A 26907-nucleotide genomic window follows, 5' to 3' on the forward strand; every position below is an offset into this window, starting at 1 on the left:
TATTAGACATTTTATAGACATCAACATTATATTAGTTCTTTAATCACCTAGAGAGACTTGTGAGTTAAGTTTAATTTTAAAGCCATCTTTACTTTCATCTGTTTACCAATTTAAACTGAACCATTTTAAATCATGTGAATTAAAGGTATTTGGATTCTTTTTTTAATTTTATGAGTGCTCCTTATATATTTGCCAATTTTCATATCATGTATGTGATATATGAACATACATACATATAGACATACAACACATAACACAAATGTGCACACATAACACCAAATAAAGGTCTTGTATCTTTTAGCAGATGAAATCTCAATTGCAATGTTTAAAAACTCCATAGTTGAATAAAAAATAGGACTGATTGGAAAAAACATTAACCTAAGTCTGTAGGATCAAAATCATGAGCTAAAAAAAAAAAAAAAAAAAAAAACAGAATCTAAGAAAAATCAAGAGTCATAGAAAAAAAATGACCAGCCAGTAATTAGTAAAGTACTATACAATTTACTTTTTGGTTTAGTCTAGTTTGAATTCAGGTAAAAGACACTTTTACTTTTTTTTGAGCCTCAGCTCAGTCTCCTGAACTTGCAGTCTTCTGACATTTGCATTTCAATGTAACTCCTGGCTGAGGTCTGAAAGGAGCAGAGAAAACTGCTATTTTGAGCAGAAACCTACAGTATTTTAACCATTTTTTTTCTAGTTGGTAATTGGACAGATTTGCCTGTTGAAAATTATGATACCTTACTTTCCATTAATTTTGAGAATAAAGCTATGATGGTAAGCTCCTTACTGAGATAAGTTACTGGCTGTTGAGCAGGTCCATTTTGTGTGACCATTCCTAGGGCCTCAGTGTCAAACAGGTTAAATCTTGCTTCCTAGGTAAGTTGAGGACAGGGGCTCAAAATAAGGCCCCATTTTAATGTCTTAAAGGCTTCCAAAACCTGTTCATAACCCAGAGGGGGTATAAACTTTTTTGGTAAATTTATCCTTCAAAAGTAGGTAGCCCTTTATGGATTTAGGATTTAGAGTGGTGTGTTTTTATTGTTTTCCTGAGTTTCTCCATGAAAAGCAAGGCTTTTCTGGAGTCCCTGACTCATTTCAGAGACCTTGAAAGAGTTAATGGGCTTTTGCTTATCCTCCTGAGGGCTTCAAGGACCAATATTAGGAAATGTGTAATCTTCCAAGCATCCTGTTCATCATTTGTGTCCCAGTCAGGATCATTTCTGGGAATTGCCTGTGCTCTAGATGAATAATTAGGTTTGTTTCTAGTTTGTGATGCTGGAGCATGAGCAAGATGTAGGTCCATCTCCAAATTCTTTATTTAGCTGCTTGCTTTAGGGTGGCCTCCTTCTCATTGGAGGCTAAAGTTTGGCTAAGTAATAATATAATATCTTTCCAGGTGAGGTCAAACACCTGGCATAAGTTCTGAAACATGCCAATATATTTATTTAGACCCTCCGAACATCTCTCTGAATTTGTTCTTATTTATTTTAAGTAAGGAGGGGTCCTCTTGATTTCTCTTCCTCACTAGGTGATTCCTTAAGGCCTCCTCTCATGGTAGACTTTGAGATTAGGCCTGACAACACATGAAAATGAGGCACTTTTCCTGTTCATTTGTAATTTCATAGTATGTGGTCAATAACATCATAAAGCTATGATGTTAATCTACACACTGACTTGAAACAGAAGCTCTCACCTGAGTGATGGAAAATTCAAGTTTTCTCCTGTGTCAGAGAAAACTGTTTATCTGATATATTAGGGATGTATTCCTAAACTTGAGCTTCATTATGGTCCATAAAACTCCTGTCTCATCACCTGGCTTTGTCAAAGTTATTTCTGGCTTCCTTTGACAAAGTGCTAGGGTCCCAGTTTTCCCTATGCCAGAGAACCTGGGAGGAGTCAGACTTAAGGGCATTACTGTTTTCCTCCCTGTCACTATAACTCCTGATTATGAAAAACCCATGAAAAATATAAAATAATTGTATATGTATTAACTTTTTGTGCCTTATTTTTGTCCTGTAGACTAAAGGAATCTCCAGAGGGCAAGGGGAACATCTATTGGTTGTTAAGTGCATAACAAATACCCTTTCCAAAGGAGTTTATGGAAGGGGTTGTTTAAAATAGAGTGCCTCCCTCTTGCAGCATTAAAAAAAAATACATTGAGGATATCTGAGCACAAAACAGTAATGGGAGATTTTAAATTGGCTTTTTAACTTTGTGAACAAAGGGAACCTGTATGTTTTCTTACTAAACAGCCCATGTCTTTTTCTCAGTCCTACAATTTGAATTGCTAGTGTTTCTGATTGTTGAAGGAAGGGGAGCATCCAGAAGGAATGGATGCAGGGGTGGGGAATGTTGCATGGCCACACAGAGGCAAATGTAATTGGGGCTTTCCCTAAATGATCATCCACTGATCACCTTAGATACCCCTTAGGGTGGCCAGGAGGCAGTTCAAGAGAAAGAACCTTAAGATTTTCACCTGAAGTAGCCCAGGCCAGAGTTTTGCAGTTGTTCCAAGCTCCTTCTTCCACCTCCACATATCCAAGGCAGATTGGGACTAGGGACACTGAGGACTCATGCCAATTGCTCTCTGGGCCTGGACAAAAAAGTAGGAAATGGCTTTGGTAGAACCGAACAGCCTGCTCTGTGTTGAATGGGTGATTGAGAGCTGCCTAGATCTGGAATCTTTTCACTGGAGTCTTGAAGAGTGGTGGCTGCACTGACTGCATTTAAGTAGCTGATGGGTGCCCTTCATCCTCCAAAATTAAAGAGACAGAAAGATGCACATCAAACAGATGTAGTGTGCATGGAGAGGAGCTTTCCTCGGTGTAGATCTTGGTGGGACCTCCAAATATGGTACACCAGTTATTGGCAACAAGTTATCCTCCTTCAAATGTTAAAGTTTGAATGTTAGAGAAGCAAACATATAAAGCAGGGTTTATTTTAAAAGGGGTAGCATAGACTTCTCCTGGGAGGGAGAAGGGGGCCATAGCTGGTATCCCAAGAAGCAAGGTGTTGTGCCTCCTTTGTTCTCCTGCCCTCTTATCTTTCTCCTCACTGTATACATGACTAAGCCCAGGAATGCTTGGTGGGATGGCCAAAATGGGGAAAACAGGTGGGCTGAAGGGGGAAGAGCAGGATGGTGCAACCAAGGACACAACAATTAACAACTTTATAGCTCCCTGTAGGGAATGGGAATTCCTGGGACAGGTTACCTTAGCACCAGGTTGGAGCAGGGGCAGGTTCTTGATAAGGGTGGATGAAGGGTTCTGAAGGGAACAGTATCCAATTTCCTGGACTCACTCAAAATTGGCTTCCTTGATCCAACCTGACTTGATTTACCTAGCTATACTGAGTGCCTAATTATGGCTTCATCAATGTGCCAAAAGGTGGGAATACCTGGGGTCCCAGTGTGCCAATATGTGGGATTTTGGAGCAGGGTACCTTCTGCTGGAGACTAAACAGAAATCTCACCTCTCTGGAGAATGGGGAGGCCAGTGTTGGAGGCAGGAACAAAATGTCAAAGAGGTCTTTAAACCAGAGGTCTGCAGGTTATTGTGGAGGGAAGGAATTGGAGAGAGGGTGGCAAGGGTGAGTACAGTGAGTCAGAATAGAGTATTCCTTCAACACCAATAAAGAGTTTGATAACAAAACCTTGCTCCATCCATGTAGTATAAAGCTGCAAAAACCTAGTCCAGAGTTTGTGGTTGGTTATGGGTTGCACCCCAGCAGCCAGTAGACAAAGTGGACTCAAAGGGTGTGAAGGGTCTCTTTCTGTTGGGTGGGGAGGGAGGTGAGGGAAACAGTCAGTCTGGGAATTCAGCCATAGCTGCATGAGTCATGGCTGGGGTTCTCTCAACCTCAGAGGACCAAAGGAATGTCAGATGCTCAAGGGTCATTTCCCAGGTCTCATCAGCTGGTTGTTTAATGTGACTGTTAGGGAGGAAGTTCATTAGAATGGGGAGGGGGAAATACTTCCTCAGTTCTGTTCCCAGGTTTGAGTACCATTATGCAAGCAAAAATGACCAAAATGCTTTCAGCATCGTATGAAAGTGTAAATAACCAGGATGGGAACAGACCCCATGAATTCAGCAGCAGAGTCAGGTATTGGATGGCTCCTGTCACTTCCTGGGTAGAAAGTGACACTGATTACAGGGGCCATATGGGTTATGCAGGTTACATTGGGAGTGCCTACAACTTTAACAAGATGTGGGAAAAACTTGCAAACATCTGGAAATTGGTTTTACTGGGTGTGATTTTTAATTAAGCAGTGTTTTATAGGGCAGAGATTGAGAGTTCAGGGTTCAGAGTCCAGTGCTCATTTGACCTCCAGGGGTCATTGTATTGACACAGAGACAAGATCAATGTGTAGTTTCATTGTCTTGTCACTGAAAAATGATTTCTTGGAAGAATCAAAACTTTGATTTCTCTCTGTTCTCAGCTGGAACATAACAGGAATGACCTCTAGTACAATTACCAATAGTGTCCTCCTTTACCTCTAAATCCTCTTGAGACCTTTCTTCACTGTCCACTGTCCATGATCTTATTGTCATTCTGGTTTTCTGAGCTTTCAACAGAATTAGCCATTAAGCTCCACTTAAAACAATCTAAAGCATTTCCAGCTTGTACTGCTAAACACCTCAAAATTTCTCCCACCATTTCCAAAAAGCTCAAAATGCTTCTGAACCACATGGTCAGGTTAATCACAGCAATGTCACCACTTCTGGGTACCAATTTTGTTTTAATCAGCTTTTTCACTGTTATCACTAGTAAGAACCCAACCAGAACAATTGTAGAAAAGGAAAAGTTTATTTGAGGGCTCACATTTTCAGAGGTCTTAGTACATAGAAGGCTGGCTCCATTCCTCAGGGATCAAGCTAAGGAAGGACATCGTGGCTGGAGAGTGTGGTAGAGGAAAGCAGCTCACATCACAGTGATCAGAAAGCAGAAAGAGATTCCACTCAGCAGATTCAAATATATATACCCTATAGCCATGGCCCAATGAATCACTTCCTCCAGCCACACCCCACTGCCTCCGGTTACCAGTCAGTTCATGCCATCAGGAATTAATTTACTGATTAAGTTAAGGCTGTGGCCCAATCATTTCTTCAGCAAATATTGTTGCATTGTCTCACATGTGAAATTTTGGGGAACACCACATCTAAACCATAACACTCACTTCCTTCTCCCAGGTCACATACAATGTGGGGAGTTTACAATTTCATATCCTTTACCAACCCATTAGCCCCAACACTTTTTTTTATTGTTTTATCAGATTTATTAAATTTATGAAAATAAGAATGTATTATTATGCTAATTAAAACAAATTACTTCTTTAAATTAAAATTAAAACCTCCTAGAATTACATAAAATCCAAATTTGCTTGAAATTTGAAACCTAAATATAGTTTTTTTTAAACAAAATGAGATGCTTTATTCTTTAGTACTTTAATCAAAATACAGTTGAAACTTTGTACACATATAAAATTACACCTGTTAGAATTTTAACTTTTGGTAACCCTGATTTTAGGTTAAGACATAGAAATGAGAACTCCTAAACTCTTTTTTAAAAATTTTACCAATATATAAAAATAAATTTAATAGACCCAAATATATGTTACCTTATGGAATTTAAAAGCCAAAAATACTTAAACTTATACTTAGTTGATATTTTAGTATTTTAGCTTTGCAAAAGAATCAGATGTCACCTTAACCAACACATTTATAAAGATTAATCCAATTTATGTTAAAACTAATTTATTCACTTCTGACTTTGGTCAGTCATCTAGTTAACACTTGAAGTCAGTTATTCCTGACAAAGAAAAATCCTTAGATGCAATGAACACAGAACTTCATAAACATTTCATAGAAACTCAACATTCTGATTGGCTAGCTGTAACAACAGTTCATTTCATGCTCTGAATACAGCCCTTGTTGCTCTGCCACTGAGGCTTATTTTAAAATAAACACATGCACTTTTTTGCCTCATTTTCTCTCTCCCCAACATGGAGGCAGGTAACAGGACCATTGCTTTCCCATCCCAGGCTGAGCCTCAGAGCATATACCTAAAGAAATGACTATCTCCCAAATTAACAAGTGAATCAAAATCCTCCCAAGGGTACACCTGGAATGAAGCCTTTGAATGGCTTCTTTAAAAACTCTTTGTCCCCACTGAACACAGACAGAATAATAGCCTCTGAGACAGAAATTCCCAGTGGTTTTTTTCCTGCATGGGCTCTTTCTCATCCAGCAAGGAGGTCCACAGAACAGGGTAGAGGAGAGTGTGGCTGCGGAGTCGCTAATCAAGACCTCCAGAGACCAAGCAGGAAGCAGGTCTGATTTTATTGCAAAGTTACTATGTATATATGCTCAGGCAGTAGCTAAGCAGATTACAGGCAGCCACCAATGCAATTTCTGCTAACTGTCCTTGCAGCAACCAATTGAGGAGTGGGCCATGGAGCAAGCACTGGGACTGCAACATGTGGCCTCACGCCCAGGGCTGTGCCTATGGTGTACATGGTTTGCCGCTCACATGCCTAGCACAGGGGAGTGGTTTGCCACTCAGATGCCCTTAATATATGCCATGTAGGCAGCACTCCATGTACTTGTTCAAACATTTTCCTCTGATAGCAAGGCAGTGTTCCCACAATTTTTAACTGGAATCAGGCCAAGGACTGACTTTTCAGTAACCTGACAATCTAGAAAAATGTGTGGATTAGTAATTTAAAGGCATTATTACTCTTACCAATTTAGATTTGACACATTTATTAAAGTTTTATTTAAATCATGTGAACTGAGATACATTTGGGTTCATTCATTAAATTGTGAGTACTTATTTAACCAAGGTACATGATTAGTCACAAGTGTTAGGTAGTAGCTAGCAATAAGCAGTGAAATGCACTGTTGAACTCTGATGCAAATAAAAGACCACAAACTACAATTTTAAATCAAATTAAAGCAAACTTGTATTTGAGTATGCAGACAGCTGATCAGCAACTGTCTCTCCTAACACAGATTAGAGACCAGCCCCCAGATTTCCAGGGACAAGTTTTTATAGCATAAAAAGTTGCAAAGTGGGATGTCTTGAGAACTTACAGATAACAGGATTTTGACAAGCATAATACAAAGGCATATATTATGTAAATTATCTTCATGTCATGATATTTCAAGGTAGAGACTAAATTCATATCCCAACATTTTATGAGGTGCCACTAAGATTTTAGAGAGGGTTGTTTTCTGGTCAGGGAAAGTCAGGCGTGGGTGAGTTCAAGGCACAGGCAGGAATTCCAAACAAGTTTACAAATCACAGTAATTTACAGTGAAACAGAAATTAACTTTTCATGACTTTGTGATGAGATGGCTCCCAATCTTGAGATGGAATTAGGCTGGGCTCATCAGCACAAGTGCTCTTTAAATTATTTTGGAGTCCTTCTTTAAATTACTTCCAAAGTAAATGAGAAAGCAAAGGGTGGTAATTAATTTGTAGAAAATAATCAGAAGCTGGGCTGGGATTGGGCTCAGGGGTAGAGTGCTCACCTAGCACGGGCGAGGTCCTGGGTTCGATCCCCAGCATCACATAAAAATAAATAAATAGAGATTTTGTGTCCAACTACAACTAAAAAATAAATATATAAAAAAAGAAAGAAAATAAGCAGAAGCCAAAGGATGTTGGCAGCAGGTCCACCCTGGCCCCTGGAGCCCTACCTCCACTAGTTTGTTCTGCATGCCAGTGTGGCCAGCTCACAAGGCCATGGCGAACTTGCGGTTTTTCTGTTCCTGCTTATCCGTCTGAGACATATGTATCCCACGGGAATGCCTTGACCTTTTCTGGTCTGATGGACTTATTGTTAAGGGAGGTTTCGGTACCTGACAATAATAGATGTTGAAACTAAATTTCTCCCCCCTCCCTCCTGCTTTTGGGTAGTTTTCCACTTCTGCTGCTTGGGGTATAAAAAAAGGTGTGTTAGCAATAAAGATTATTATTGACTCCTGGATGAAGAACCTTGGTGTCCTGTGTGTCTTTTAACCTCGCCGTCCCTCGCCGGACTCGGCTCCCTTGGCCGGACGCGGCAATTGGAGGTCCCACCGAGATCCGGAAAGCAGGGGTAAGCGGACGGGGCTCACCTTCTAAGAAAGAAGGGGGAGGATTGGTTTAAAGATATTTTAAAGAGACAGGGTACGTACCATGGGTAACTCAATAGCGAAGGTTCGTCTGGCCAACGAACTGAAAGAGCTGTTAAATACACAAGGAACAGGAATAAAAACTAAGACTGCAACCGAATTCGTTGAAATTATTGCCCAGGCTTGTCCTTGGTTTCTGACAGGAGGATTTCTTAATAATAGTGACTGGGACCTGGTGAGGCATGACCTTCAGAAATTATTGAGGGACCGGGGCTCAGACAGTGTCCCAGTTGCCACCTTTTCCTTATGGAGGTTGGTAAAGGATGCTTTATTAACAGATAAAGTAAAGATCAAGGATCAGCTTGATGAATGTGAACAGGCCCTTAATCAGGTGCAGGAAGAGCAAATGGCAGAATCCTTAAAGGATGAGGGTCCCCTTGAGGACTCAGGCTCGGAGGGTAGGAAACGCCTCCAGATTTCTAAGCCCAAAAAGGATCCTGAGGACCTCAGTTCTCTCTCTGAGGAAGAGGAGGGATTAGAAAGGGAGATAGAGGAATTAGAACATCGCCTTAAAAGGGCAAATGTGAGGGTGCCTAGGGCCCCCTCAGTTGCCGCACCTCCTCCCTATAATCCTGATTGGAATGAGGACGCCCCTACTAGACGGGCGGGGGTCCACTGGGGTTCTAGAGCGGCTCAGGTTTTTCCAATGATTGAAAACGCCGATGCTGATGGACAGCCAGCCAGAGCCCATGTCCCCCTAGCCTTCAAGGACATAAAACAGCTTAAGGAGGCGGTCATTAATTATGGACCTCATGCCCCTTTCACATTGACCCTCTTCGAGTCTTTCTCAGCCAGTCAACTGATACCTAATGATTGGCAGCAACTTTGCAGGGCTGTGTTATCTGGAGGGGATTTCTTATTGTGGAAAAGTGAATATCATGAAAGGTGCCGCGAGCTGGCTCAGATTAACCTAAATGCGGGCCATCAACGGCGAAATGCTGAAATGTTGACAGGAACTGGGCAGTATGCCACCATAGGCCAACAAATTAATTACGACCCAGGTGTTTATGCTCAAATAGCCTCAGCTGCAGTTCATGCCTGGAAAGCCCTGCCCATTTCTAAGACTGAAGCAAAAATTTCCAAGATCTCTCAAGGGCCCTCTGAACCTTATTCAGACTTTATAGCCCGCCTAATGCAGGCTGCTGGAAAAATATTCCCTAATCTGGAACAGGCTATGCCACTTATTAGACAACTGGCATATGAAAACGCTAACACTTACTGCCAAAATGCTATTAAGTCCTCCCGGGCCAAAAGTATAGATGACATGATTCGAGCATGCAAAGATATAGATGGGCCTCATATTACTGGTCAGGTTTTGGCTGCTGCCCTTAAGACTGGAATGCAAAAATCTGATAACAGGGGAACCCGCTCTAAGGGGTGTTTTAAGTGTGGGAAAGAGGGACATATAAGGAGAAACTGCCCGGAAAAGAGCGAGGGTGCTGGCAGAGGGATGCCTGGAATTTGTCCTAGATGTCATAAAGGAAATCATTGGAGCAGTGAGTGCAGGTCAAAATTTGACATCCAGGGTAACCCAATACCGTCGGGAAACGGGAGCAGGGGCCCGCCCCGGGCCCCGGAAGCCAAAGTGTACAGGGCAATGCAGGAACGAAACAGTGCCCCAGGGAGTGGGCGTCTCCGCCGCCTCCCACTGACCAACCCCTTTCTATCTGGGAACTCCCCAGGGGAACACCAGGAAGCGCAGGACTGGACCTCAGTTCCACCTCCCGAGCGGTATTAACTCCCCAAATGGGACCTCAGACGCTGCCTACTGGGGTTTTTGGACCCTTGCCAGAGGGGACGGTGGGACTAGTGTTGGGACGAGGTAGCGCAACTCAGTGGGGCTTGAAGATTCTTACGGGGGTTGTTGATGCTGATTATCAGGGAGAGATAAAGATAGTAGTAGAAGCTACCCAAGGAATTGTTATTCTTCCCCCCGGGAGCGTATAGCTCAATTGCTGCTGCTACCCTTAGCTTCCATTCCTGGGCACACCCTCCGTGGGTCCCGGGGCGACGTCAGCTTTGGCTTCACTGGAACTCCCCAGGCCTTTTGGGTAGCTCATTTGGATTCACGTCCCAACCTGACCATTGAGATACAGGACAAGGCTTTCAAGGGAATACTAGATACGGGGGTGGATGTCTCTGTCATTTCTGAAAAACAATGGCCACCTGCCTGGCCCCTCCAGAGTCCCTCGGCCATATTACAGGGGATGGGACAGACCCGACCAAAAAGAAGTGCCTCCTTTTTAAAATGGAGAGATGGTGAAGGACATAGTGGCCATTTCCAGCCTTATGTGGTGACTGGACTCCCCACGAATCTTTGGGGGAGGGACTTGCTTCATCAAATGGGGGCTATTCTCACTACCCAGACTTTGAAAGGAAATAATGACTTTGTTAATGATGCAATGCTAGACATGGGATGGATCCCTGGAAGGGGACTAGGAAAGAGACATGAGGGCAAAATATCACCCGTGGATCCAGCAGAACAGGTTACCCGGTGGGGAAGAGACCGGAGAGGACTGGGAAATTTATCCTAGGGGCCACTGAAGTGCGGCCACCTCCACTGTCCATTACTTGGTTATCAGATGACCCTGTGTGGGTAGAACAGTGGCCCCTAACTAAGGACAAATTACAGGCCGCTTCCCTATTAGTTCAAGACCAGCTTAAGTTAGGACATGTGGTGCCCTCTACCTCCCCTTGGAATACCCCTATTTTTGTTATACAAAAGGGGTCTGGGAAGTGGAGACTTCTTCAGGACCTACGAGCTATTAATAAAACTATGCAACCCATGGGACCCTTACAACCAGGGCTACCCTTTCCTACTGCGATCCCAAAGGATTGGCATCTTATTGTCATAGATTTAAAAGATTGTTTCTTCTCTATCCCCTTAGACCCACGAGACCGAAAGCATTTTGCTTTCTCCTTGCCTTCCACAAACTTTAGGGAACCTTACCAACGGTATGAATGGACTGTCCTACCTCAAGGGATGACTAATAGTCCTACAATGTGCCAATATTTTGTAGCTGAGGTTTTACGACCCTTTCGACAGCAGTTCCCACAGCTCTACCTCATTCATTATATGGATGACATCTTACTGGCAGGGCCCAAGAAAAAAAGTCTTCAATCTTATGAAGTCCTCCAATCCCTTCTAAAAGGGGCAGGGCTGGTCATAGCACCCGAAAAGGTGCAGTTTCAACACCCTTACAATTATTTGGGATACATCATTAATAACATAGGAATCTTTCCCCAGAGACCCCAGTTCCAGATAAATCAGCTCAAAACTTTACATCAGTGGCAGACATTCCTCGGAGAAATACAGTGGCTGCGCCCATCCTTTCATATTCCAACTGGAGAGCTCAAACCCCTGTATGACCTCTTGCGAGGAGATCCTTCTCCTACGTCGTGTAGAGTACCTACACCAGAAGCCTTACGAGCACTGAGGCTAATAGAAGAGGCTCTGCAGGACATGCAGATTACGCAGATAGATTATTCTCTGCCCTTGTCATTTATAGTTCTACCTTCTAAAATTACTCCCACAGGAGTGTTCTGGCAAACGGGTCCCATTTATTGGGTCCACTTGCCGGCTTCTAACCCCCGGGTATTGACTCCCTTTTATGAGCTAGTTATTAACTTAATTTGGAAGGCTAAATATTTGGGTGATGCATTGTTTGGAAAAACCTTTGACATACTTATTCAACCTTACACTCAAGATATGATACACAAGTTACAACAAGAACATGACCTTTGGTGTCTTTTCCTGTGCAGCTTCAAGGTCAGATTGATAATCACTTCCCTAAACATAGACTTTTGGAGAGCTTTAAAAGGTGTCCCATTATCTTCCCAAAGATTATGAAAAGGGAACCTATTCCAAAGGCCCAAACTGTATATACAGTTGGGGCCAAAAATGGATTTGCCGTCGTTTTTGATGGATCTCAAATTCTCCGACAACCTGTGTCAGGTCAGTCGGCCCAAAAGGCAGAAGTTGAAGCTTTAATCATAGCTCTCAAAGTCTATAGCTCTATTCCTCTTAATGTATATACTGACAGCTTGTATGTAGCCAATCTGGCTCTAGTCATAGAAACAGCATCATATATTGGAAAGCAATCCACCATCACAGAACAACTACAGGTAGTTCAGCTTCTCATTTGGGCTAGACGAGATCCTTTATACATTGGCCACATCCGAAGCCATTCAGGGCTCCCTGGACCTTTGTCAGAGGGCAACGCAAAAGCAGACGCTGCTACTCATGCTGTTGGCCTTTCCTGTGTGACGACCGAATATGATAAGGCCTTACAATTCCATAACAAATTTCATTTAAATGCACAGTCTTTACGCTTCCACACAGGATGTTCACGAGACCAAGCTTTACAGATTGTCTCATTATGTCCAACCTGTGCACCATTTATTCATTCTCCTTCCCTTGGGGTTAATCCAAGAGGACTACAACCTAATGATGTCTGGCAAACTGATGTTACACACTTCCCTAGCTTTGGTAAGCTCTCCTTTATACATGTTTCCACTGACACATATTCTGGCTTCATTTTTGCCACCTTACATACTGGAGAGAAGGCTAAGGATGTAATCAGTCATCTTCTAAAAGCCTTTTCCTCCATGGGCACCCCACGATGCCTCAAAACCGATAATGGTCCCGCATATGTAAGTCAGGCGGTTCAACGGTTTTGCACCCAATGGGAAATTAATCATAAGACTGGAATCCCTTATAATCCACAGGGACAAGCTATCGTGGAACGAGCCCGTCAACATTTAAAAACTTATTTGCAAAAAACAAAAGAGGGGGAGATATACCGGAATTGTCAGGGACCACAAGCACTTCTAAGCATAACCTTATTTACTTTAAATTTTTTACTGACTGACACTGGAGGGCGCACGGCTGCACAACGCCACTTTTCCCCTCCCACTGTACAAGATGCTCAATAAGGTGGAAAGATTTATCCACCGGAAAGTGGCAACCCCCGGCTCCACTCTTAGCTAGAGTGAGGGGAGCTATATGTGTTTTTGCCCCAGGAACTGAGAAGCCCATTTGCATCCCGGAGCGCTGCACCAGACCGGTGAATGAAAATTCAAGACAAAATGAAGTTTCCAAGATGGCTGATCCTGCCATTGTTGTTCTCACCCCTTCAAGTGAGTGCCGAGACACACCTCATGAGCTGGACCCCGCTTGTGGCATTCCTTCTGGACAGGTTTGCTGAAGGAGGGCTTGACCCCCCACCTGGGAATATTCATGAATATCTTTTTGGAGCCCCTTGCGAGTGTAAGGGAGGGCCCCGGCACTCGGCCCCCTCTGGTTATATCCAGAGCATTGATTGTGGGACTAAAGTAGCCTATATGGCGGCTGAACTCAATAAAAACATCGGAGGATTTAAGCAACCAAAATGGGTATGTGTTAATAAGCCCGGACTTGTTGTCCCTAATCCGACCGAGACTCTTGGAAGCTGTCCCGCCACTTGTCGTTACACCCCGACAATGCACATCTCTTGTTATACATCAGCCTCAATTTGTGTTAATAATCAAGGAAAACAGTATTTTGAGGCCATCCTAACTAACACCCGTGGAGAATGGGGGACCACTTATAATTATATTCCTTTTCTTGGTGACCGGGGAGGGGAAGGCATCACGATTCGGTTAACGGAGGCGGGATATGAGGGCGTCGTGGGTAAACCTTCCTGCTGGCCCATGCAGGCCCCTATCGGAATCTCTGATGGAGGGGGACCCACTGATGCTATCAAACACCTTCAGGTGATTAAGCTTTTAAAGCCAGAGATCCCTAAGCCTACATACCACCCCTTGATATTGCCCAAATCCCAGTTTCCTGATTTAGATGCCAATATATTAGATATCCTAGAAACTACCTTTTCTTTACTTAACAGTTCCAATCCTACATAATCCTAGATGATGTGCAAACCCTATCGGGAACCATTAAAGACTTACAAGACCAGATAGACTCCCTAGCAGAAGTAGTTCTTCAGAACAGGCGGGGTTTAGACTTGCTTACTGCCAATCAAGGGGGAATTTGTTTAGCCCTTGGGGAGAGGTGCTGTTTTTATGCTAACAAGTCTGGCATAGTTCGCACAAAAATTAAACAACTCCAAGAAGACCTAGAAAAAAGGAGGAGGGAATTATTTGAGAACCCTCTCTGGACTGGACTTAATGGATTTTTGCCTTATCTTCTTCCCTTATTGGGACCATTGTTAGGCCTCCTTCTAGTAGTGGCAATAGGACCCTGCATTGTAAATAAGATAGTACAATTCATTAAGGATCAAATTAATATCTTAGCCTCTAAGCCGATACAGGTTCACTATCAACGCTTGAAGATGGATGATCGCCCCTCTGAGATATACTTCAGACCGATCCGAAGATGAGTGTCCTCCTTAAAAGAAGAACTCCTGCCATATCTTTTCTCTATGCATACCTCTCCCTCTTGCTTTCCTGTATTAGGATCTTTGCTGTCTAATCTCTCGGTCCAATCACATCTGCCATTCGGCGGTGACGGTCATGGGTCCCGTAGGTGGAGACGGTTAAGTGTTTACCGCAATAATGTCTTGATAGGTCATAACACCTTGAGCTGATCTTGTAGTACCCAGTGATGGGCAACTTTCACGCTTGCTGTGCGACCTAAGCCAGGGAATCGGGGCCTTCCCAGAGACGGGTAAGCATCGCAAGGGCTGTGAACGACCTAAGACAGGGGCTACTTGATTCCCACTGGCATGCAAAAAACAAAAGAGGGGGACTTGTTGGCAGCAGGTCCACCCTGGCCCCTGGAGCCCTACCTCCACTAGTTTGTTCTGCATGCCAGTGTGGCCAGCTCACAAGGCCATGGCGAACTTGCGGTTTTTCTGTTCCTGCTTATCCGTCTGAGACATATGTATCCCACGGGAATGCCTTGACCTTTTCTGGTCTGATGGACTTATTGTTAAGGGAGGTTTCGGTACCTGACAATAATAGATGTTGAAACTAAATTTCTCCCCCCTCCCTCCTGCTTTTGGGTAGTTTTCCACTTCTGCTGCTTGGGGTATAAAAAAAGGTGTGTTAGCAATAAAGATTATTATTGACTCCTGGATGAAGAACCTTGGTGTCCTGTGTGTCTTTTAACCTCGCCGTCCCTCGCCGGACTCGGCTCCCTTGGCCGGACGCGGCAAAAGGAGCTAATTGGGGAAATAGAATGTCAACAGAAAAGGATTAATGGGACTAACTCTCGACAGGGTCCATTGATTTTTGACCTAAACCTAGGAATTATGGCTGTAATTGTCTCTAATTTTCTGGGAAGGAAGATTCCTTTAGTAGTGCAGGCACACTAAGGTAACTTCTGACCAGCTATTGACCCCAGTGCCCACATTAACATGGGATTGACTTGTAGATGAATAGGCCATCCTAAATAGGATGGCCACCATGACAGTTCTGGAGAGGACCAACTAAGGTCAAAAACTTCACTGCCCAATGTGAAGAAGGAGTTGAACACTTGATTGGCAAAGAGTACAGAAAGTGGTCCCCAGTTATCCTGGTAAACATCAAACAGTAATAATTTAGAGACAGCATTATCTCCTTTGTTATTTTCTGCTTGGAGAGGCTCACTCTTCCTTGAGAGTGCTTTTTGCTTCAGTCTCACTTTTTATTTTTTACTTTATTTTGACCTCACTTTCCCTTCTAATAAAGTTCCCTTGTATGACTTTTGGTGTCTGGCTTTAATTTTCTTTCATTGGAACACAAGAGTGGAGGTTTAGAGTTTCATTTTCCTGCTTTCTTGTGACAACAAGTATCGAACCCCAATGCAAAGAAAAGACCACCAATTCCAATTTTAAATAAAATTAAAGAAAGCTTGTATTGTGTACAAAAAAAGAGCTGATCAGTGGCTGTCTCTTGCAATCTGGGCTAGAGATCAGCATCCCAGCTCTCTGGGAACAAGGTTTTATAGCACAAAAAGTTGCAAAGGGGGGTGTCTTGAGAACTTACAGATAACAGGATTTTGACAAGCCTAATACAAAGGCAGATAGTAGGTCAATAATCTACATGGCATGATATTTCAAGGTAGAAAGTAAATTCAGATCCCAACATCAGAATTTATGAGGCACCACTGAGGTATCAGAGAGAGTTGTTATGTGGTCAGGGAAAGTCAGGCATGGGTGAATTCAAGGCATGGGCAGGAATTACAAACAAGTTTAGAAATCGCTGGGTTCATCATTCCCTCCTTGTTTTATGTGTCCCTTTCAAATCTTTGATAGAATGGATGAAGAGCTCTGAAGGAATTTTAATCCCTCAAGGGACAGTCTCCAACTTTCCAGACTTACTCAAAATTGGCCTCCTTGATCCGACCTGACTTGATTTACCTGTCTAGGGTAACAACTGTTCTGGCTGCTTTGGAGCTGAGAGAGGGTGATGTGAGAAGGGGCAAGAAGTTTGTAGTTCCCTTCTAGAAGTCAGGTTGAATTGAAGTCTGGTTGGGGGGAACAGGTTATAAAGTCCTCTTCTATGAGAGAGAAACAAAAAACATGAATACTGAACAAATATTGCAGCCTCTGGAACATGTCGATGAATATCATGAAGATGACAGAAGTTAATATTTTCTCACCAGAAGGTTTGAAGACTGAGAAGTTGTCCCCATAACAAGGTCAGAATGGACAAGGCCTTTATATAGGAATATAAATCTTTAACATCTTTAGAGTTACCAAGAATGTAAATACATTTAACTTTTAAGGTTGCAGATGTCCATCCCCATGAAATGTAGTTAAGCTACTCAATGTTACCTGATCTTGTAAAATTTTTACTCATATGAACCCCATGTCTAGTAGAGAACCATTTATTTCTGTTACTTAGGGTTAGAAAATATTGATCCTACCTATGTAGGAGTTAGGAAGATCTATAGGTTTTAAACTGACCAAAACTTCTGATTCTGGCTGGTTCATTTGATAGTTATTAGGCATTCCTTTCTAAGAATCTCTCTTTGTAGCCTCCAGCCTTACTTATTTTGGGGGGCTAACATAAGCGTACATCTTAAGTTTTATTTAACTGTTATTATTTATCTTTTAAATGCTAAAAAAATGCTATGTTTTGGTTTTAACTGGTGTTTAAGATGAAGCGAGTCAAACTGACTTTTGTTTTTATCTATTGTTAGGAGTCAGCTGAGTTTCCCTGGGAGTCACTCTTGGGGGAACTTGAGAGCAATTACTTAATTCTGCTAGTGCCAGTTGTGCTAGGATGGATCCAGGTCTTGCTGACCATGTGCCTTCCCTTGGAAGCATCAAGCATATTTAAATTGTACTTTACTAGTGTAAAAAGTAACATAAAACCCTCCTCCTCATGGCAAGTGCATCGACTGGCTTTCTGTTTCCCAGTGGTCTCATTAATTCCCTTATTGGGAGGTTATGTGCCCTAGAGTTGCAAAGCTCTTTAGAGAAGTTCCCTGTTCCCTGGGTTTAGACTGACTCTGAGGGCAAGAGCCAAATATTGGTTCTTGGTCTTTTTAATTTAACTTTAATTTTTAAGTCCTGATTTTAAACATCAAGCAAGTCAGTCTCACCAGTCTTGAATTAAGAGTACTGAGCTTTAATTTTAATGTCTACAACCTTAGTCATTTACCCCTTTCTATTAATTGGGCTCTGTACTATTCTATCTGTCCTTTAGGTGTTGGCTTATTATCTTAAGTTAACCCAGATTGCGTGTTCTTGAAGCAATACCTCTGCAAAACATTAACAGGCAACATTTAGACAGTTTATAAGGAAAATACAAAATAAAATTAACAAGAGTAAAAACATATTTAGTTTATGTAATAACTATCTTGAATTTTGGCTGAGTTATACATTATACCCCCTGTTTGATATTCTAGTAATCTTAACAACAAAAATCAATCTTTTGAACACAACTTTAAATGAACTGAAGCTTTGGAGTCATTCTGACATGTACTAAGGTGAGAAACAGAGCCTTATCTCAGGTGGGGCAGAGCTTCTACAAATCTTAGGTGAAGTGTTCTAGTTCTGAAGTTGATCTTTGTTTCTTAAATATCACTTTACAAAGTTTACATATGTTGTTGCTTGAGTTCACATAAATATTAGCTAACAAAATATATTACATTTAAAACATGAATTAAAGAAAGCCTGAGAGCTTTAACCTTTTGTGGAAAAGTAGCAAAATGCTTTAATGTTTCACAAAAGAAACCTTTATATAACTTAGGCTCTCATTAACTTAAAATATATTTAAATTGTACTTTACTAGTGTAAAAAGTAACATAAAACTTTATAACATAATAACTTAAAACTTTATAACATTATAACATAATACTGCAAAATAACACTTGTTGTTTAATCACAGTTGTGTAATACTTAATTTCTTTAAGATTATTTGTTCTAAACAAACAAATAAAAAACTTAACAAACACAATGTTAAGGGTAAATTGATGTTTTAAATCCTTTTTATTTTATCACATAGATTAAAGTTTGGTTTATATCAGTACATTAACATTTGACCTTAGGGAAAAACCTTAAATTGGTTTGACTGATTGTTTCCACATACATATATAACCAACTTACACAGACCTTCTTTATCAATTACCTGAACCCTCTTATTTACATCATCACATAAAAACATTTTTTAACCAGAAACACTTTCTTTTTCCTTCTATTAAATATGGTTTCCATACCTTGAAACTTCTAATTTCTCTTTCCCAACTGTTAAACCCCTTTGCTGTTCATTTTCTCAAATATTGTAAATTTCTGAATTTAGGCAAATTATTCCATTTTAAGAAGAAATATCTTGTTATTTACAATTCACAGTTAATCACATCTGTTCACCATTTCATGAAAACATAAACAATGTTCAAGTATTTAGAATTATATCTATTGGGACTTTAAAATCTTAGTAACTTTGTTTTTAGTGATGATGCATCTCGACTTTAAACCTTGGAAGATATGAACACATTTAATATACAAAGAAGAGTAATAGCACCACAATTACATGGTTGTTTTTCTATTAATCAAGTTATGAAAACATCAATATTGTTACCCAATGGAATTCAAGAAGTTAAGAGTACTTGATGGTATATTAACAGTTAGTATTTTAACCTTGTAAATTAATCAGAGGTCTAACAAACACATTCACGAGTAATCCCTTGTCATTACTTTACTTATTTTTACCAACATATCAAACAAGTGTATTAAGCAGTATTAACCATCTCTCCCTTGTTGAAAAGTCCTAGAAACAATGGATATTAGACATTTATAGACATCAAAATTTTATTTGTTCTTTGACCACCTAGAGAAACTTGTGAGTTAAGTAATTTTAAACACATCTTTGCTTTCATCTGTTTACCCAATCTAAATTGACCCTTCTTAAATCACCTGAATTAAGGTATTTAGATCCACTTTTTTGTAAATTTATGAGCACTCATTTTCTATCTGCCAATCTTGACATCATGTACATGACATATGGACACACACATGGACAGACAACACAATACACAGTGTGCACACATACAAAAGTAAAGGCCTTGTAGCTTTTTGCAGGTGAATCTCCACAGCAATGTTACAGATGTTTAAAAACTCCATAGTTGAATAAAAAATTGGCCTGATCAGAAGAACACTAACCTAGGTGCATAGGACCAAAATCATGAGCTCAAAAAATAAGAAATTTAAGAAAAAAAAAGTCCTAGAAAAAAATGACATGACCAGTTACGGTTTAGTAAAGTACCCTACAACTTATTTTTTGGTTTTGTCTACTATGAGTTCAGGTAAAAGACACTTTTCCTTTTTTTTTTTCCTTGGGCCTCAGATCAGTTTCCTACTGAGCCTTCAGACTTCTTCCATTTACATTTCAATGTAAGTCCTGGTTGAGGTCTGGAAGGAGCTTCTGAAAACTGTTGTTCTGAGCAGAAACCTCATGCCTAAGGCATTTTTTAAAAAAATTTATATATGACAGTGGAATGCATTACAATTCTTTTTACACTTATAGAGCACAATTTTTCATAGTCTGGTTGTATGCACAGTATATTTACACCAATTCATGTCTTCATACCTGTACTTTGGATAATAATGATCATCACATTCCACCATCATTAATAACCCCATGCCCCCTCCCTTTCCCTCCAACCCTTCTGCCCTATCTAGGGTTCCTCTGTCCTTCCCACACTCCCCCTCCCTACCCCACTATGAATCAGTCTCCTTATATCAAAGAAAACATTGGCATTTGGTTTTTTGGGATTGGCTAACTTCACTTAGCATTATCTTCTCTAACTCTGTCCATTTACCTACAAATGCCATGATTTTATTCTCTTTTATTGCTGAGTAATATTCCATTGTGTATTGCCGCAGTCTGGCTGGGCACAATTCAGGAGCCACTTGTCAAAAGAAATGAACTTTATTTTTAGAACCACACATGCCAAACAAAACAGCTCCTCAGGAAAAACCCTCAGAGCCCAGCTGCCACCACGGGCTTCCCACAAGCCTCTCAACCTCCCCCACTCCTCCTGCTCTTGAGGCGGATTGGCTGGGTAGCGTGGGAGGAGCCAAAAAAGTCCCCCAATGAGCAGCTCCGTGGTCTGAAAGGGCAGGGAAACAGCCCAATGAGCATCACCGCAGAGGAGCCAATCAGCTAGAAGTTGCTGGGGCCGCTGTGAGCCAATCATCAGCTGGCAGTCTGAAAGTTTGCTGGGGCCCCTTCGGCTGTGGCTCTCAACAGTGTATATATGCCACATTTTTTAATCCATTCATCTATTGAAGGCATCTAGGTTGGTTCCACAGTTTAGCTATTGTGAATTGTGCTGCTATAAACATTGATGTGGCTGTGTCCCTGTAGTATGCTGTTTTTAAGTCTTTGGGTGTAGACCGAGGAGAGGGATAGCTGGGTCAGATGGTGAATCCATTCTCAATTTCCCAAGAAATTTCCATTCTGCTTTCCATATTGGCTGCACCAATTTGCAGCCCCACCAGCAGTGTATGAGTGTACCTTTTTCCCCACATCTTCACCAACACTTATTGTTGTTTGCATGCATAATAGCTGCCATTCTGACTGGAGTGAGATGAAATCAGAGTGATTTTGATTTGCATTTTCCTAATTACTAGTGATGATGAATGTTTTTTCATGTATTTGTTGGTTGACTGTACATCACGTTCTGAGAAGTGTCTGTTCAGGTCTTTGGCCCATTTTTTGATTGGGTTATTTGTTTTTTTGGTGCTTAGCTTTTGAGTTCTTTATATACCCTAGAGATTAGTGCTCTATCTGATGTGTGAGGGGTAAAGGTTTGCTCCTAAGATGTAGGCTCTCTACTCACATCACAGATTGTTTCTTTTGCTGAGAAGAAACTTTTTAGTTTGTGTCCATCCCATTTATTGATTCTTGATTTGAATTTTTGTGCCACAAGAGTCTTATTAAGGAAGTTAGGGCCTAATTCTACATGATCCCTAATCCACATGATGGAGATTAGGGCCTACGTTTTCTTCTATTAGATGCAGGGTCTCTGAATCTAATCTAATCTAATCTAATAGAAGATTAGATTCCTAAATCCTTAATCTATGTTGAGTTGAGTTTTGTGCATGATGAGAAATAGGGGTTTAATTTCATTTTGTTGCTTACGGATTTCCAGTTTTCCCAGCACCATTTGTTGAAGAGGCTATCTTTTCTCCAATGCATGTTTTTGACACCTTTGTCTAATATAAGATAAGTAATTTTGTGGATTAGTCTCTGTGTCCTCTATTTTGTACCATTGGTTTACCAGTCTGTTTTGGTACCAATTCCATGCTGTTTTTGTTACTATTGCTTTGTAGTATAGTTTAAGGTCTGGTATAGTGATGCCACCTGCTTCACTCTTCCTACTAAGGATTTCTTTAGCTATTCTGGGTCTCTTATTTTTCCAGATGAATTTCATGATTTCTTTTACTATTTCTATGAGGAATGTCTTTGGAATTTTGATTGGAATTGCATTAAATCTATATAGTGCTTTTGGAAGTATGGTCATTTTGATAATATTAGTTCTGCCTATCCAAGAGCAAGGTAGATCTTTCCATCTTCTAATGTCTTCTTTGATTTCTTTCTTTAGGGTTCTGTAATTTTCATTATATAGATCTTTCACCTCTTTCATTAAGTTGAGTCCTGTAGGGCATGACTTGCTGCCCACTTCCCGGTCTTGGTGCCGCACACATGGCTAGGATGGCGCCTGGCAACCAGCTAGGAGGCAGTGCTGTGGGTGGTGATGGAAAAAACAGATCACCTCCAGGATAGGTCCAGGACTCATCCACCCTTGTGGACAGCTCGTGCCTTCCCTTACAGACCATACGATGGGTGTACACGTGAACTTGCTCCACCCCTGATTGGCTCCTGTGTATATTAGCCATGTGTACTTCCTCAATAAATGAGATCCTGCTTTGACTTGTCTCCCTGGCATGTCTGATTGTCCTCCGGCGAGGGAGGGCTGCGTGCGGGTGGCCAGTCCACCTTTGCCTTTCTTGGCTCGTCCTGGTCGGGGAGTGCTTTCCCCATCTCTCCCGCAGGTCAGGAGGAAACAGGGGGGGGGGGCTAAAAACCCCAACAGAGTCCCAAGTATTTTATTTTTTTGAGGCCATTGAAAATAGGATAGTTTTCCTTGTTTCCCTTCCTGAGGATTTGTCACTGATTTACAGAAATGCCTTTAATTTATGAGTGTTGATTTTATATCCTGCTACTGTGCTGAATTCATTTACTAGTTCTAGAAGTTTTCTGGTGAAACTTTTAGAATCTTCTAGGTATAGTCATTTCATCAGCAAATAGTGCCCATTTGAGTTCTTCTTTTCCTCTGTGTATACCTTCAATTTCTTCTAATTGCTCTAGCCAGTGTTTCAAGAATTATGTTAAATAGAAGTGGTGAAAGAGGGCAGTGCTGTGGGTGGTGATGGAAAAAACAGTTCTGTGTCTTCTTTCAGTTTTTAGAGGGAATGCTTTCAAATTTTCTCCATTTAGAATGATGTTGGCCTGGGGCTTAGCATAGATAGCCTTTATGATGTTGAGATATGTTCCTATTATCCCAAGTTTTTCTAGTGTTTTGAACATAAAGGGGTGCTGTATTTTGTCAAATGCTTTTTCTGCATCTTTTGAGATGATCATATGATTTTTATTTTATGTCTAATGATGTGATGAATTACATTTATTGATTTCCATATGTTAAACTAACCTCGCATCCCTGGTATGAGTCCCACTTGATCATGGTGCATGATCTTTTGGATATGTTTTTGTATTCAATTTGCCAGAATTATATTGAGAAGTTTTGCATCTATGTTCATTAGAGATATTGGTCAGAAGTTTTCTTTTTTTGATGTGTCTTTGCCTGGTTTTGGAATCAGAGTGATATTGGCTTCATAGAATGGCTTTGGAAGTGCTGCCTCTGTTTCTATTTCCTGAAATAAATTGGAAAGTATTGGTATTAATTCTTCTTTAAAAGTCTTGTAAAACTCGGCTGTGTATCCATCCTGTCCTGGGCTTTTCTTGGTTGGTAGATTTTAATGGCATCTGGTATTTCATCACTTGAAATTGATCTTTTTAAATTGTTTATATTATCCTGATACAATTTGGGCAAATTATATGACTCTATAAATTTGTCGATGCCTTCGATATTTTCTATTTTATTGAAGTGCAAGGTTTCAAAATAATTTATAATTATTTTCTGTATTTCTGTAGTGTCTGTTGTAATATTTCCTTTTTCATCACATATGTTAGTGATTTGAGTTTTCTCTCTCCTTCTTTTCATTAGCATGGCTAAGGGTCTGCCAATTTTATTTATTTTTTCAAAAAACCAATTTTTCCTTCTGTAAATTTTTTCAATTGTTTCTTTTGCTTCAATTTAATTGATTTTAGCTCTGGTTTTAATTATTTTCTATATTCTGATGCTTTTGATGTTGATTTGTTCTTCTTTTTCTAGGGCTTTGAGATGTAGTATTAAGTCATTTATTTGTTGACTTTTTCTTCTTTTAAGAATGAACTCCATGCAATGAACTTTTTTCTTAGAACTGCTTTCATAGTGTCCCAGAGATTTTGATATGTTGTATCTGTGTTCTCATTCACCTCTAAAAATGTTTTAGTCTCCTCTTTGATGTCTTCTGTAACCCATTGTTCATTCAGTAGCACATAATTTAGTCTCCAGGTGTTGAAGTGGATTTTATTTCTTATTTTATCATTGAATTCGAATCTCATTCCCTTATGATCTGATAGAATGCAGGGTAGTATCTCTACTTTTTTATATTTGCTAAGAGTTGCTTTGTGGCATAGTATATGGTTTATTTTAGAGAAGGATCCATGTGCTGCTGAGAAGAAAGTATATTCTCTTATTGAAGAATGAAATATTCTATATATGTCAGTTAAGTCTAAGTTATTGATTGTATTATTGAGTTTTATAGTTGCTTTGTTCAGCTTTTGTTTAGAAGATCTATCTAATAATGAAAGAGGTGTGTTAAAGTCACCCAAAATTATTGTGTTGTGGTCAACTTGACTCTTAAACTTGAGAAGAGTTTGTTTGATGCACATATCTGCTCCATTGTTTGGGGCATATATATTTATAAATGTTAAGTCTTGTTTGTGTATCATTCCCTTGAGCAGTATGTAGTGTCCTTATTTATCCTTTTTGATTGTCTTTAGTTGGAAGTCTACTTTATTTGATATGAGAATGAAAACCCTTGCTTGCTTCCACAGTCCATGTGAGTGTTATGATTTTTCCCAACCCCTCCCCTTCAGTCTGTGAATGTCTTTTCCTGTGAGATGAGCCTCTTGGAGGCAGCATATTGTTGGGTCTCTTTTTTATCCAATATGCTAGTCTATGTCTTTTGATTGGTGTGTTTAGGCCATTAACATTCAGGGTTATTATTGATACATGATTTGTATTCCCAGCCATTTTTGTTTATTTTAGGCATTTAACATGACTTGTTTCTCCTCTGATTACATTTTCCTTTAGTGTAATACATCTTTCTGCTGATTTTCAGCATTATTTTTCATTTCCTCTTTGTGGAATATTTTGCTAAGGATGTTCTGTAGTGCAGGTTTTATAGTTGTAAATTCTTTTAACTTTTGTTTATCATGGAAGGTTTTTATTTCATCATCAAATCTAAATCTTAGTTTTGCTGGTTATAAGATTCTTGGTTGGCTTCCATTTTCTTTCAGAGCTTGGCATATATTGTTCCATGATCTCCTGGTTTTGAGGGTCTGGGTTGAAAAATCTTCTGAGATATGAATTGGTCTCCCCCTATATGTGATCTGATTCCTCTCTTTTTCGGCTTTTAAGATTCTACCCTTATTCTTTATGCTAGACATTTTCATTCTATTGTTCCTTGGTGTAGATCTGTTGTAATTTTGTACATTTGGTGTTCTGTAAACCTCTTGTATTTGGTTTTCGAATTTGTTCTTCATGCTTGGGAAATTTTCTGATATTATCTCATTGAAGAGATTGTGCATTCCTTTAGTTTGAAACTCTGTGCCTTCTTCTATCCCAATAACTCTTAGATTTGGTCTTTTGATGCTGTCCCATAATTCTTGGATGTTGTGTTCATGGTTTCTAACTTTATTCATTGTGTGATCAACTTTATTTTCCAGATTGTATGCTTTGTCTTCTTTATCTGACATTCTTTCTTCCAAGTGATCTAGTCTGTTGATTATGCTTTCTACTGAGTTTTTTATTTGATTTATTGCATCCTTCATTTCAATGATTTCTGACTGTTTTTTTTTTTTTTTCAGAGTCTCTCTCTCTTGAAGTAATCTTTTGCTACCTGTATTTGCTATCTTATCTCATTGTTGGAGTGATCAATCTTTATTTGTATTTGCTCATTTAGTTCATTCTTTAATTCACAGGTCATTTTAATTATGAACCTTCTGAAGTCCTTCTCTGACATTTCATCAACTTCACTGTCCATGGGCTCTATTATTATAGTGTCCTGGTTTGTTTGGGGCACTTTCTTCCCTTTTTTTTCATGTTGTCTATGTGTTTCCTTTCTTGCAATGTGGGTCTGAGGGATTACAGTTTCTTCCCTATATTTTTGTAGTACCTGCGCAGATTGTCTGTACCTCACCTTGATGTTGGGCTTCCAGACTCTGCTGATGTCCCTCAATGAATGCTACTGCATCCTGGATCTGGGTCCTGGGTAAGTTGGAGTGAGTGGATCTGGACTGCAGGGCTTGACTACCCGTGGTAGTCTGCTGGTCGGGAGGGATGGCCCTGTGCCAGAGGGGAGGCTCTGTGAGGTGTCTGACCCACCTGGGGAGGAATGGACTGGGCTTTCTGTGTGCCTGGGTCCAGCTCAGGGGTGTGTGGGTGGATCTTGCCTAAGGCATTTTAGCCATTTTTTCCTAGTTGGTAATTGGACAGGTTTGGATGTTGAAAATTATGATACCTTACATTTTATTACTTTCAATATCAAAGTTATGATGTTAAGCTCCTTACTGAGATAAGATGCTGAACAGGTCCATTATTTTGTGTGACCATTCCTAAGGTTATTCCTCCTCTTCAATGACAAACAGGTTAAATCTTACTCTATAGGTAAACTGAGGACAGGGGCTCAAAATAAGGTCCTGTTTTAATGTCTTAAAGACTCCCAAAACCTGTTTATAACTCAGAGGGGGAGTAAACTTTTTGGCGAATTTATCCTTTAAAATTAGGTGGCTCTTTATGAATTCAGGATTTAGGGTGGTCTGTTTAATGTCTTCCTGAGTCTTTTCATGAGAATAATAGGACTTTCCTGAAGTGCTTTTCGAGGCATCCTGTTCATCATTTGGATTTCAG

This window comes from Marmota monax, unplaced genomic scaffold, assembly GCF_021218885.2.
Source record: "Marmota monax isolate L192 unplaced genomic scaffold, Marmota_monax_Labrador192_F-V1.1 WCK01_AAM20220418_F8-fsc00066, whole genome shotgun sequence".
NCBI lineage: Eukaryota > Metazoa > Chordata > Mammalia > Rodentia > Sciuridae > Marmota > Marmota monax.